The following is a 14,773-nucleotide window of genomic DNA, read 5'->3' as shown; positions in this document are numbered from 1 at the left end:
ACTAGCACATTATCACAACTTGCTTCAGTTTGTTGGCAAATCAGCAGTTATCCCAAAGAGTTCCATTTCTTGTTTCCCAGGAATACTAACACAGAGAAGATTACTGCAATGTTATTACACTTGTGTCTACATTTCTTTCCATCTAAAACTAGGCAGTGAAGAAACAGGACTTTCAGATGCTGTTGCTTCCCCTCAACATCTCATGGCCAATCTTATTATCAAAAAGGAATGCCAGTACATTCTTCCATGTGAGGATGGCCTACAGAGAAAGACAGCATAGATTTTGCTCAGTCACACTGTATATATCACCTTGGTTTCACACTTTCCTGGTATGTACAAATCCTGAATACAGGGCCTCTGTCTGGCTGAAGATTTAAGATATTCACATCTCCCCTCTGTAACTGGTTAAACTTTATACCAAAGGCTCATTTCCTAACCGCTCCTGAGAGTTTGCCTCCCTCCCCTTCAGCTGCTCAGAGCTGCCCTCCTGTTTCTCTTCAGCCTGGGCTGGCTGGTAAGCTGAGGGAAGCAGGCGCCAGCCTCTCCTTTGGCCACGGCCTGGCCGAGGGCAGCACGCTGCATTCGGAAACTCTGTTCCCCTTAAACCACCAGATACCTTTGAAAAGACAGAAGCAGAGTTAGGTGGGTTTGTATTCCTTTTGCATTAGTTCACCCAGCCTATGGCCGGTGAACAGGCAGCCTGCCTGAACAAGACAGTGCTTAAGATTCAGGATCTACACAAACTTTCAACATTGAGAATAAGCCAAATGAACATCAGCCCTTTAACATGGTAGTTTGTGGACTCCTAGTGTACCCTAAAGTTTTGGCAATAACAAGTGTTACGTTTGTATTTTTTAGTACTTGCTGAAAACATTTACACAAGCCAGCAAAGCAGCATGCATGCATAAAAACCATTTCACTGGTTCAGACATTAAAACTACTGTACAAACCACCACTTCTTTGCCCTAAATCCTGTGTCACAGCAGCGTGCAATATATCACAGCTTATCGCCTTTGACATGACAAAGAATCTCCTACTGCTAGCATTCTCAGCTCACAACCAGCCAATTAATTCTCATTCCTCCATCAGGGCAAGTACTCTGGAGTTAATAACACACTAAGGAACACCTTAAGGAAATTCTCCCTTTCTGGGATGTTTACACTCATATTCTAAGATGGAACAAAAAAAACCCTGAATATCTTTTTCTCTAAAATAAAGTGCATGAAATTAGAAGAATCGGAGACACAGAGTTTTGTCCTTTTTAAAGTGAACGTTAGGAATGTGATTTACAGCAATTCTTTGAGGATGCTCTGCAGCTGGTTGGCTGTGAGCTTTTGTCTAGATGGTGGACAACTGTGGCATGACGACTGAGATAGGGAGTCCCATACGTACATGGCTCTACACCCAAGATGGATGATCTCTGGTCTTTCTGAAGAGCAGAATAACAGCTGTCTGCAGGTTCCCAGACACACCTTGAAAATCAAATGCTCGTTAAGGTGTTATGTCTGTTTTTCTGCTAGCCACTACAACAAGAGACTGCAGCTGAGTCTCTCTGAGGGTAGGAATAACAGAAGTGGGTGTAGAACAGCACCTGAGCTTTCTCTCAGCGTAGGCACACAGCCCAACACAATGCTAGATTCAGCTAGATCCAAAGAGGATACAGCAGTGCGGAAAGTCACATGCCCAAACTGAAAACCAAAAGCCTAAGCTGGGTTCATAGATTCTGTATGCGGCACAGGAGCTTAAAAATTCACTGTCCAAACTCAGCCACAACTGGGTGGGAAGCTGCTTAAAATCATGCTTGGTTTATAGTTACTGATAACGGTGCAATAAAAACTCATCTCAGCATGTCTTAAATCCCAGCTCTCCCACAACACGTAAGAAAGATTCGCACTGAAGTGACGGTATTCACTTAGAAACACAGACCAGAACTTTCTACAAATAGAAACGCCTACCCCTTTATGCTCAAAAACCTAGGCATGACACTTCGAAAGCAGAGGTGGAAACGCAAGTGATCAGAGCACTCATGCCAGCAGTGACTGTGTTTCAGTCTGGTTCTCGCTCACACCATCATGCCCCAGCCACCACCGAGCAGCATATTCCGAGTGTCACACTCACCTCCCTGCTGCTGGAGCCACAGCACTGTTCAACAACGACTCTACGGAGGCAGCAAAGGAACATGAGTGCACAGGACAGGGATCAGAGCGCTTACCTGCGAGGGAGGACTCCTGGGATCTGAACTCTGCTTCCACATCTCCTGCTGTACTTGATACACAACTTAGCACTGCAAAAGGACACAACTAGTCCTGGGAGCAGGCAACTGAAATCTCTCCTCCTAAATGACTTTGCCAAGAGTCACATTCACTCCCTCCCCTCTATCTGGCCTAACAAAAATTATTTACTACAGAGTTCAGCAGGAGTGGTGAGGATTGCCCATGCCCGGACTAGTCTGGCAGTTTAAGCATCCTCCTTCCAGGTGGGAGTTGAGGACATTAATGCAACCGGAGGAGGGAATTCTGTACCTCTCCCTCCATGACAAATCCCTTCAGACATGGAGTAGCAAGCTGCAAAGCAACAAGTTTTTTCAACAAAATACCCATTGCTCATCCATTTCTGCAGGAAGCCTGATCCTTTCTGTGCCACAGAACAAACTGTCCAGGTGATATTTCCTATTTAAGATGACATTTTCTTCAACATGGCAACCACACCGACAGCAGCACTTAAGTACAAAAGCTGTTTTCTAGGACAGAAATGGATTGCAAAATGATGTAAATTATAGCTGAAGGTGATTTTTTGGAACAGAATAATCACTATTTCAGCTAGGTAAGACTAACCTCTAAGACTGACTGTTGCTTGCCTTCATTTGTTGCAGCATTGCACATTGGTGACAAGGTCTGGTTGGTGGAACTGAGACATCTAACGGCTGTTTGGAGCTACACAAAGGCACTGCACATTTCAACTTACATTATAAGGTAAGAGAAAGAGAAGTGGTTTAGTGGACACGGCGCAAAAAAAGCTGCCGAAGGACCATTATTTAAGAGCACTTGATTTCTTTCTTCAGCATCATCAGTTCTGCATAACTTGTATGCAAACTTTTGGTTTTCCAGATAAGTAATTCTTCCCCCAACTCCCAAATTTAAGTCCTCCAAGACATGAGAATGGTAAGGTTTACACTGAAGTTGGAATGAGTGATAAGGACCTAATAGCACCAGATGTAAGTACCTAGAAATATATATTTTTTGTTAAATAAAACAGACCAATTGATATAAAAGTATTTACTACATCACTGCATCACTGTATTGTTTTAACCGATGTATTAAAACATAGTGCAATATAGCATCAAGATATACAGCTTACAAAAACGTCCCCTTTCTGAAGCCATATATAATACAGCATCCCAGGCAGAGAATCTGTAAAGAAAAATGATGCCCATTTACCTTGTGTCAGTAAAATTATTACCCATGTTATATTTAGCTAAGAGACAAAAGAATTCTAGGGCGTGAACAGACTTCTGCAGGAACATCCTTTGGCAGCTGATTCACTGCAAGACATTGACTGTGGCCTTGGGAGGAGAAGGCTGCGAGATTAGCGTCTTCCTTCTCAGGGAGGAAGGCCCCTTGCCTTGTTGATTGCGACACAGACAGAATAAATGACGTTAGAAGAGGCTGGGGAGGGAGGCATTAATACATGCCAGGAGGTGTCCTGTTCACATATACTAGACAAAGACTGGGAAAGAGTCATGGATGGCTCATCGTATCTCTTCAGAACTAGAAATCACCTCTTTCTTGCCATTTGACCTCTTCTCTCCTACTTTGCATTCAGGAAGTACCACCACACTCCATGCACCCATGCCCAATGTGTGAGGAGTGTGCAGAAAACAGCTCCTGCAGCTTTGCTCTGACAGTGCAAGCTCAGACGTAGTCCTCAGTGTGATTGTTGACATTATCTGCACCACACACACATCTGGGCTCAAATATCTTGAGCTGAGTAAGAGAGCAGAGATGATATGCAAGATGTGAACCAACGTCAGTGAACTGAGCAGTCCTGATTACCTAGCTGAAAGATAGAATATTTTCCTATATTTTCCTATTCAGCTACAATTAAAGAGAAACTATGCTTGGGGAGTGGTGAGGAAACTAGTTCTGGTCTTCTATCTTTTTTTTTTCCTTTTTAAATAGGGAATTAAATGTGTCTCTCATGCTTTCAGATATATTATTTCTGACTGAGCGTAATCACATCCAACCACATTCCAATCTGATACAGTGAGATAATACATCTGCAACTCCAGTTGATGCTGCTTTTCCCAGAGCACCGTAATGCAGCCTTTTGTCTTAATTGATAGATCACAAAGGCACATCACAGTTCCGGAGTTACTGAGAAATAGCAGGTGACGTCCCTCATCTCCAGTTTATGTATTCAAGAGAGGACTACATGACGCACACAACAGGTCAGACTGAGCAGCTGCTGCTGCACAGTGTGTGCACAGACCAATGATAACGCTCTGACTCACGAGCCTCTGCAGCACAGTCCTGCAAAGTACCTGCCCAAGCAGCACCAGCAGGCAAGAAAAAGCAGTCATTTAAATGAAGAGCAGTGCACACAAGCATGTGTGTGCGACTAGGGTAACACATATATATAGACAAACAGAGAGACTGAACTAGGGAAACACAATTGTTGCTAAAATAAAGAAAATTAGCCTTGCTTATGCAAAGCTGTGTTAAAGTCTGGCATCTGCAAGAAAACTCCCTTCCTGTCCTTTTGCACTCAGCTGACAGGGTTGGTTTGCTGCTCTGCCAGCTAGTGAGAGCCAGCCACAGGAGCTCACAGCAGCCCTGGTCCTGTTCAAAAGGAATGTTTTCTTCATAACAAAGAGAAGCGTGCACCTTAGCAAAAAGGAGAAAACGCTCTCACCTGAGATCTGGACCCCATGACAAACAAGGTTGCCATCTTTGCTGTCAGATTTAATGCTACAACACAGGACACTCCTAGGGAACAAGGTGTTCATGGCCCCAGGCAGGTCTCTGGAGCCCTGGGTTAAGTAAAAGGATTGGGCAACATCCCAGTAACAACACATCCAGCTTCCCCGGGAGCATTTAGGTCCCATTGTTTCCTACTGGTATTTTCCATTTGCTTACTAAACGTTTACATCGCGTGTACCCAGCAAGTTCTTCAGGATGCCCAAGTCATAGAGAATAGTCCTCAGGAAGTCTCAGAGCATGGAGGGTGACAGACTACAATGGCTTTGAGAGACAAACTGGGCCAAGATACGCAGTGCCCAAAGCTCATAATGGGCCTGCAATTAAGATACTACTTAAGCAAATAAGCATGTCCAGTCCAGAGAACTTGAGCCAGAAGTGCCTGACGGAGTCATCAAGACAGGGAACCTTAAGGAAAGATTTTGGATGCAATTGCTGGAGGTGAAGCCACGCAGATGAACAGCTGGAAAAGGGCTCCTTGGTCTCGCAGTAAGGTATCCAAATTAACATAGAGACAGGCCTTTCTGGGCTGGTAGAGACTTCCATCTCATGATGGAGCTGAACACAGTGTCTCAATTTTTTTCCCATCTTTTCAGTCCAACTATGAATTTCTCAGAACACTAACTTTTCTCAGAAAAGTCCATAGCTTTAATAGGCAAAGAATTTACAGCATTTCTATGGTCAGTGATAACATTTGGGGAGCTCCTTGGGGTCTGAGTTTGTGGTCAATAAAGGGAAGGATGAAAACCACTCCTATAATAATTTAAGAAGAGATTCTGAAAAGCATAAAGGGCTGGGCCAAGTGGCTCTATTTAACTGTCATCTGCCCTTCTGCAAGCTTTCCCCAGCGAAGATCAGGCTGCTTGCAAAAATCTCATAAGCAGAATTCATGGCAGGAGTGTTTGACAGCAGCTTCTACCACCAAGTAAAGGCACTTCCAAGGGTGATGGCTGGGACCTGGGTGAATGAAGGAAGCACTCACAACACAGCAGGTCTCCAAGAGCCCAGCAGATCTAGTTTCGCAAGACATGTAGTCAGGAAAGTCAAATACCCCCCACGCTTGTGTCCCTACCAGTGTCCCACATTTGGAACTTGGCTTAGTGACGGGAGAAACAGGAAAATGTTTGCTCATCTGGTGATGCTGTCTACCAGCTCACGCTAAACACAGCTGACATGCTGAGCGAGCTATAGAGCAGAAAACCTTCAAGAAAGATCGGTCAAAAGTCTGCAGTTTGTTATTGCCACTGAGGGAAAACAAAAGGGGATCTTGTGGGGTAGGGGTAAACCAATGTATTACAAAGAAAAAAGTAAAACAATAATATTATGGAAATGCACAGCAAGGAGAAATTAAATTACACCATAATAAAGTAAATTGAATTAATTGTTTACAACTAGTTATATTTTTAATTATACAAAAGACAATGATTTTGAATGGAACATACAATCCCATACATATATATCAACGTCCAAGTCCTTTTCACACCCTTTCCTATATTTATAATTAAAAAGGAAGTCTTCTGATGACGTGCCTCAGGAAGAATGAGACATTACTTAGGTAAGTTAAATAGCAGTTTCAAGTCCTCCTGGAAAATGAATTATGATCATAGGTCATATTCATTAGTAGGTCTGAACAGAATGAGAGAAATTCTTTGGACATATTATCCATGTGTAAATTGGCCATGTTTATGTTTGCCCAGTGTACCCGACATATAGCATAGGAATACCAGGCGACTTCAGATGGTGGGTTTCCTATGAACTGCTTTTACACAGGTACTAAGAATTTGGTTTTACAGATAATCTCAGAGGGCTATTCTGATTCCTTAATGAGCATAGATCCTAAAATTAGAGCATGGCCACACAGAATGGTGGCTCTGAGCATGTTAATGAAATTAAAGAATCTTTAGGCATTGAATAGCATCTTCAAATGGAAATAAAGAATTCATACCGGTCTGATGCTGGCCAGAGTGAGGTCAGCAGAACAACTGGCTGACTGCCATACACGTGCAAATCTCCACCCGCTCTGAACACAATTGCACCTACCGAGGCGCATCCTCCAACAGCTCACGACTCCGCATCAACAAGATCTGAATGTGAAGTATGCACATAATTATGACAGCTGTGTACACAGTGCAAGCAGAATTGGCTAAATTGTCGTTTAACTGAACCACTCTAAAGCTCTTTAATGCTGGCACAGTGGCACCTAAACTGCACTGGCACTATTGCTGTGAGTGACTGTAACTATATGATTAACTACTCCATTTTCATCTCTTAAACTCTGCATTCCAAACTCTTACAATCTGTTTTCATTTTATATCTTGGATACTGCATCTTTTACCTTTATGGACATTTTTATTTGCTGCTCTTAATGCATGCTGGATTTTGTAAACTACTGGAAGCCTTTTTGAGGCTTGCACTTTTCTGGGTGAGAGCACAGCCACTGTAGGAAGGCTGCCTCCCCTCATAACAAGTGGTTTTAATTCTCTATATGAGTGTCATCTTGGAAAACATGACAAAACCATATCGACCACAATAGCATACATTCATCACCTTCCCTTTTTCATACACAATGCTAAAGATGCATTCACTTTGTTTTCTAGCCTCTGAGATCTGCCATTCTCCTGCAGTCACTAACTAAATTATGGTACAATATACCATAGGATATGGTATCTATACGATATGGTAGCTATGGTTTCCACATCATAAATATTTTGTTCCATTTTTGTCTAGAATTCGTTCCTTGTGTACTCAGCTTGCATTTATCCATAAGAGATAACCAGTTCCCTTATGTAACAGGTCCTGCAACTCTCACTCTGCTAAAAGGCTACAAGACAACAACATGCTGACAAACTAAGAAAATGCATCCAAAAGAGCAAACTGCTGGGAACAGGTGGGCCAGAACTTCCTCCTGGTTTTTCAGCTACACTGTAAGGTGCTGCTTTTGGCTAGACCAACCTGAAAAAGCCTGAGTTACTGTACTTCTCCTCCAGGCTTGTCACCAGAGTGGCTGAACCCTCTGATTACAAACTAACAAGGAATAGCTGTTCTTTGGGTGGACTCCAGGATGTTGGAAGTAGTTCTTTATCTTGGCCCACACAAGAGAATGTTGCCCTGCTAGGCATACTGGGAATAAAAGGATTTGAAGCAAGTCCAGTTCTGCTTCTCCCAAAGATCCAGAGGAAAAAAAAAAAAAAAAGGCCTGAAGACTCTTTGAGCTGTCCTCATTCACCCACTCCAAGCCAGGTTTAACAATACCACTGTGTATGATAAGCACTGAGGGAAGCGCAGGTGCTGCCAGGGTGGGTTCACACCACAGGGCACGGTGCCCAGCACCTCTCCCAGGGCTCAGAACACTAAGATAGCTGGCATTAATGAACTGAACGTTACCAACCAGCTTCTGTTTGTGTTTCTATTGCTGCATTTGAAACCTGGACTAGCTTTGTATCATTTTGAAAAGACAGATTTTAACTGGTATGAATCCAAGCGAGTACAGATGACACAAATGCTGAAGGAATTGGGTCCATGCAACTGGACGGGTGTCGCCACGACTGCGCAGCATGTCTGGCTTTGCCTGTCTTGGAGCGACTTCCAACATCTCTGACGTGACCAGATGTAATCTGTTTTGTTCTGCTGATGCATGCTCACAGGTCACATCTTGTGCGTAACACAAGGTGACGGTTTCAAGGAAGCCGGACACATCAGTTATCCCACATCAGCAGATTTCATTTTTAAAGTTTATAGTGAATGTTTCCTTTAGTAATACCTCCTTTCCCCCCTCACTCTTTTCATTTATTAAAAAAATCTATATCTATCTATATTTTTATATATATATATTTATAGATATTTATATTTTTATATATAGATATAGATATATCTATCTATGTGCTAGGGTCAGTAGTGTACTTGGAACATGCCTGTCCCAAGGAAAAGGATTAAGCAATTACACACGCAGCCTCGCAGCATGGAAAGTGCCAGCTCACTTATGCTAAATTTACACTATGTATAGTCAACATTATAGCATTAAAAGCATGGCTAAGGTTAAAAAGCACTCCAGAAACACCAAATGCCTCAGTCCAAGTCAGTGTGTCATGGTGGTTGTTGCACAAGCCAAGGTTTTGGTGGGGTTTTGAGGAGCTCAGTTCGGGTACGGGAACAGAAGATATTAAGGCCTACCCATGAGAAAGATGGGAGTAAAGGAGTATCTGGAGATATCAAGGTGTACCCGTGAGAAAGAAGGGAGTAAAAGAGTAACATTGACAATAGCAAAATTAGTCAATGATATGTTACTACTGCAGCCTGTAACCAACAGCAAAAAGATGCTTGAGCTGGTAAAGACTATATAAAAAAGCATCTGTGGCAGTAAATGGAGACTGCTGTTTGTACTTCAGAACTTGGTCTATGTCCATTTGGTTTGTGTATGTCTATGCTGGTTTGTCCGTCTCTACCATGACACATTCCCACCCCCCCACACCCCCCCCCTTACAAATCTGCTAGTCTGGGATCTCTTTTAACCAATTCAGAAGTTAAAATTATGGCACCTTTTCTCTCAGTTCTCAGCTGCCTACAGCCCTCTCTCCTGTTCCATCACACAGTCCCGGCCTGTTTCCTCTCCTCAACCCACCAACATTTGGTCATTACCTCACACACTCCCAGACGAGGCCTCTCACGTTGTGTCCCAGCTTCCCTCAGTCCCTCTCCATGGGACCATGGCACCACGGGGGCCCTGCCATGGCTCCCACTCCCGCCCCAGCCCTGTGCGGGCAGCAGTCACACGCGAGCAGCCCAGGGAAGGCCTGGCCCGAACCCGGGGGACGTGCCCTGCTGAGGAGGGACCCCCTGCCCCACATTGTGGGGACACACTGACCCCACTGAGGGGGGTGACCCACCGCCCCGCGGGGAACACACCGCCCCGCGGGCCCGGGCCCCGCCCGCCCCGCACCACCTGCCCCTTCACACGGGCTGACTCCTCCGGAACGACCCTGGGCCATTAGCAACCGCCCCAGCCCACCCAGCACATCCCACCCACGGGTGATCCCACCCCCACTCAGCCCTCACCTCCCCCAGGTAGGGTCTGGGCTCCTCTCTCCCCTCACACCCCGCCGCCATTTTTCCAGCGCTGGTTATTCAGCCCGTCAGCTCCAGCAACATCCGGTGGGACTGTTTTGTTTGACTTTCCTCACAAAAAAGAGGTTAAAAACCCCAAAAGGTGTCCAACAAAAACAACGAAAAAAACCCCAAACAAGACAAGACATCATCAAAAAGGCTGAAAACTAACACCAAAACCTTAAAAACAACCAACCAACCCACCACACCACAACACGCACAGCCCCTATTAGAGAAGTGCATGTTTTTTGAGGGTCTAAAAATCACAGACTTAGGATAAATACGACATCCTCTGTTCCTTCCTCTTAAAAAAACCAAACACCAAACATCATCAAAAAACCAACAACAAAAAAGAAAAAACAAACAAAAAAACCTACAAAAGATAGTCACATGAATGGCAAGCACGCCACCTGTTCACATCTCAGAGGGAATTACTGAGAAAACTCTCAGGACTGAACAACTTCTGCAGAAGATCCAGAACAAATCTCAGGCGCATGTAACAACACTAGAAACCACCAGAGGTCAGTGTTAGTGCGGAAAAGGCAAAAAGTGCTGTAGTGTTTTAAGAGAAGTCGCTGCCCTGGGGTGACAACGTTATTAAAGAGGAGAGGCCGAGCAAGGACGTTTCTGAGCAGGCCTGATGCTTTTCCCATCTCTGCAGCCCTGCACGGGTCTAGGGGAGAAGATAAAACACTTCTCTTTTTATTTCTGGGCTTACTGAGCTGAATGTGTCCTGGCACGACTGAAATTATTGCAGACTTTATATGGAAATAGCCACCAGGTGAAAAAAGAAACGTGTTTTCTTAGGCTTTGAAAACCCGGTTCTCAGATACTCAAGAGCGGGTCACCTCCCTTCCCTGGCTGGGGCCCCGTGTCATCTGCCAGCTCAGTAAAACATTTTTTTCATCTGTTTAAATGGGGGTAAGCACATTTTCCCCCAGGGATATATGTTGCATCAGGAATGCCGAGGAAATTATTTTTTATTTCTGTGTTTCTAGAGTACAGCTGAGGAAAGGGACACTTGCAGAAACAAGTTTTCCAAGAGTGCTCAAAACTAAATGGCACATCTGTGCCCCAAGGAGCAAGGAAGGGAAGGAGAGAAAAAGAATTCAGGGATAAAATGAGAGATACTGCTAAGCAGATAAGGCAGGTAACAGAGTAACACATGCTGGCAACTCCTCTGATGTTTTGACACTTAGAAGCAAGGATAAGGTGACATTTGATGTACCTCTTGACAGTGACATGACCCAAGTAGTAAAGGCCAAGATGGCATCTCAGTGAGATAAGAATTTGGCACCTGGGAAGTCAACCTGCATCTGGAAGCTAAATGTGCTCAGAAAGGAGGACAGGATGATTCCTTTGTCTGCCTGATGAAGAATGTGAGGAAACAGCAGCAGTGGTGGTGAAGGGTAGCAGAGCTTGTGGGGATGGACAGCTCGTGGGAGACCAAAGCAGGAACCACAGGTCCACAACAGAGACTGGAAGAAGCAGGGGTCACCTCAGGACAGACCGCAGAGAGAAAAAAAAATATCAAAATACAATGATAAAAAAAGCAGGCAACTGCTTTCCTTCACATACTATCCACCAAGGAACGGAAAACAGGAGATATGCCCACAAAAGGCCATTTTCCTGCACAACTAAAGTGTTCACACTTTAAGTGTCCCAGAGCCCAAAAGTTAAACCAGGACCGACTGGGAATAACTCCGTCTAACAAACAGCACGGTGCCATTTGGGGTAACAGGTCTGCAGTTTCTACATGAGTAGGTCCCAAACCAGGTTTAGTTCTCAAGCATGAGGGCAATCCCTGAAGCAGTGAAATCCCACAAGCATCACCTGGAAGAGATTCTGTGAGTGGTTAAAGCCATAGGCACCTGTTAACAACTCAAAGGAAAATAGTCTATTAATTGGTGAAAATATATTAAAATTCATACTGAAGAAAGGGAGCAAAGACTTATTCTATATTTGTTTACACCAATAATCCACATTAATGGAACTACACTGAAATAAATTTTTAAAGATAAACCTGTCCTTGTATTCTGGCAGCTTTTTTTTCATGACTTAGATTTTCCTGGCTTGGCTAATTGTTCCTTTTCCTATTTTTCCCTGAAGAATCCCAATTGCCTTCACGTTAATTTGCTGAAAGCAAGAAATCTAGTAAAAAGGTAATTTTACCCTTGCTAACAGCTGGAGAGCCAAAATCAATTTAAGCAGCCTGCTGAGTAATGAAATTAGAGGACTCACAACTGACAAAAACCCCACAGGACTGAGTTGAGGGGCAGCACCACTACTTTTATTTAACCCCCTGATGCAGACACCCTTCAGACAGCTCAGAAGGCAGCACTAGGAATATCTTCTTAATCTTAGAGGATGTTTCTATTAAAGGAAAATGCAATGGTAGGTCACAGCCTGGTTTGAACTAAATTATGAGCTAACACACAAAGGAAGATACGCAATAAGCTTGTAGATCAGCCCAGCCCAAACCTGCTTTAGGAGTAGGAAAGGGTCACTGGGGGACATGTCTGTACTCACTGGTGTCAACTTTTATCTGGGGAGCTACCAGAGGCAAGTTAGTAATTTTTAAAGTTAGTGTCAGTGTTTCATTTTTACCCCAATTTGACAACGTGCACCATCGTAAGCCAGAGTTTGCTTCTGCTCCATGGGGATGCTCCTCAATAAGACAACTGACTCAAGTGACACACCTCTCACAGTCACCTTCCAGCTATTGCCGGACTTCATGGCTGCTGACCTACCACCCTGCATAAAGCTCATTTAAAAAAAAGCTGAATTTGCTATTCAGCATTCTTCACGCAGTCTGAAGGATTTGGCCACAGTCACCCAGGACTATAGACACACAGAGAGTAAAAATAACACACCAAGCAAAGACAGAGCTGTCTGCATCGGCGATTAAAGAGACATTTTTTAAAAACAGACCTGTGTTTTGCAGGGATGAGATTACTGATTGTTACTGTTTAACCCTGGGTGGCAGCTGAACAGTAAACAGCCTCTCTCTCACCTTTCCTCCCCTAGAGGAAGGAAGCAAAAAGGAGGAGAGACTTGTGAGCTGAATTTAAAACATTTAATAGAATAAAAGATGAATGAATAATAATTTGAATATGATAAAATATACAAAGCTATACAAATACACAGAGCAATAGGAACATGCTCTCCCAGCAATTAATGCCAGAGCGTGGACACCGCAAGCACAGCAACACACAGATCACAGCGGGCTTAGAAAAGCCACGGGAACCTTTTTTCTCCCTTCACAATAACAGCAAGTAACCAACATCTCCCTCCCCAAGTGACAGAGCTTGTCTCAGAGGAACTGGACTCCAAGCAAACACAGCTTGTCTCCCAAGGCTTCTGCTAGCTTTGTCTACTGCATTATTCTATAGAATTGTTTTCCAAAACATACCAATATATTCCACACCTAAGTGTGCTAGGAGTTAACAGGCAGGATATTTAGTATGAACTGACAGCTACTCCTTGGAATAATGTAAAGAGATGGAACAGGAGGGCTCTGGGCAGGCAGAGCAGCAAGCTGGAATGCCCGACAGAGCTGTGCGGCAGGGACCAGCTGTAAAACCCGACCTCTGTCACGCGGATGAAACACCCTGAAAGCTGCCCCTGCTCAAGGGCTGAGCCGGTCTCTGTCCTGTCCAACAGCACAGGCCCAGAGACCACACCTGGAATATTGTGTCCAGTTCTGGGCCCTCAGTTCCAGAAGGACAGGGAACTGCTGCAGAGAGTCCAGCGCAGCCACCAAGATGCTGAAGGAAGTGGAGCATCTCCTGTGTGAGGAAAGGCTGAGGGAGCTGGGGCTCTGGAGCTGGAGAAGAAGAGACTGAGGGGGGACCTCATTCATGGGGATCAATATGGAAAGGGGGAGTGTCAGGAGGATGGAGCCAGGCCCTTCTCGGTGACAACCAATGATAGGACAAGGGGCAATGGGTACAAACTGGAACACAAGAGGTTCTGCTTAAATTTGAGAAGAAACTTCTTCCTGGTGAGGGTGCCAGAGCCTGGCCCAGGCTGCCCAGGGGGGTTGTGGAGTCTCCTTCTGTGCAGACATTCAAACCCGCCTGGACACCTTCCTGTGGAACCTCAGCTGGGTGTTCCTGCTCCGGCGGAGGGATTGCACTGGATGAGCTTTCCCGGTCCCTTCCAATCCCTGACATTCTGGGATACTCTCAGAGGATTCCTTTTAGTGAAATGGCCTGTGAGGAGCTATGGAGCAGCTTCTGGCATACAAGCACATTCTCTTAGTTTGGAATTACTGTGGAGGTTGGCCTGCAGAAGATTTACATGCCTTGTAAACTACAGATTTACGGGGAACACAGGTTGTAAATGGGAATTGCGTTTTCGTGAACATGCACTTCATATTCATTGTGATTTAAGCGTGTTTTAATATGCATATTTGAAAAGTTTCCAAAAGGAAGTTAGATTAATTTTGCTCTGTTTATGATCCTCTGTGCATCACTCACTCTAGCAGCCAACGTTTGCCAAATTTTAATCTGCATGGGATTTTCAAAAGTAAGTATTGAATAAATAACTTAATAATCAAAATGGTTGGCTAACAGCCCAAGGCATGATTAACCTGCCTAGACCATGAAGCAGAGCTGAAAGTGCTGAGCTGAATTCTGCACTGGTCTGATCTCCCAGGCGTGAGGAAACCAAAGCCCTCTCAGTAAAACCTTCCA

At 44.4% G+C, this 14,773-nt stretch overlaps 1 long non-coding RNA gene across 1 annotated transcript in view; it reads right to left on the bottom strand.

Moving 5' to 3' along the window:
- LOC136105940 (uncharacterized) overlaps positions 1–10,100 on the bottom strand; it is a 188,596-nt gene extending 178,496 nt beyond the window's left edge. Inside the window, exon 1 of the long non-coding RNA XR_010652058.2 lies at positions 10,029–10,100. This is a non-coding gene — a long non-coding RNA (uncharacterized lncRNA). The remainder of the gene's footprint in view (positions 1–10,028) is intronic.
- Positions 10,101–14,773: the final 4,673 nt, after the last annotated feature.

Source organism: Patagioenas fasciata, chromosome 10, assembly GCF_037038585.1.
Source record: "Patagioenas fasciata isolate bPatFas1 chromosome 10, bPatFas1.hap1, whole genome shotgun sequence".
Lineage (NCBI taxonomy): Eukaryota > Metazoa > Chordata > Aves > Columbiformes > Columbidae > Patagioenas > Patagioenas fasciata.
This window is presented reverse-complemented; position numbering and strand designations above follow the sequence as displayed.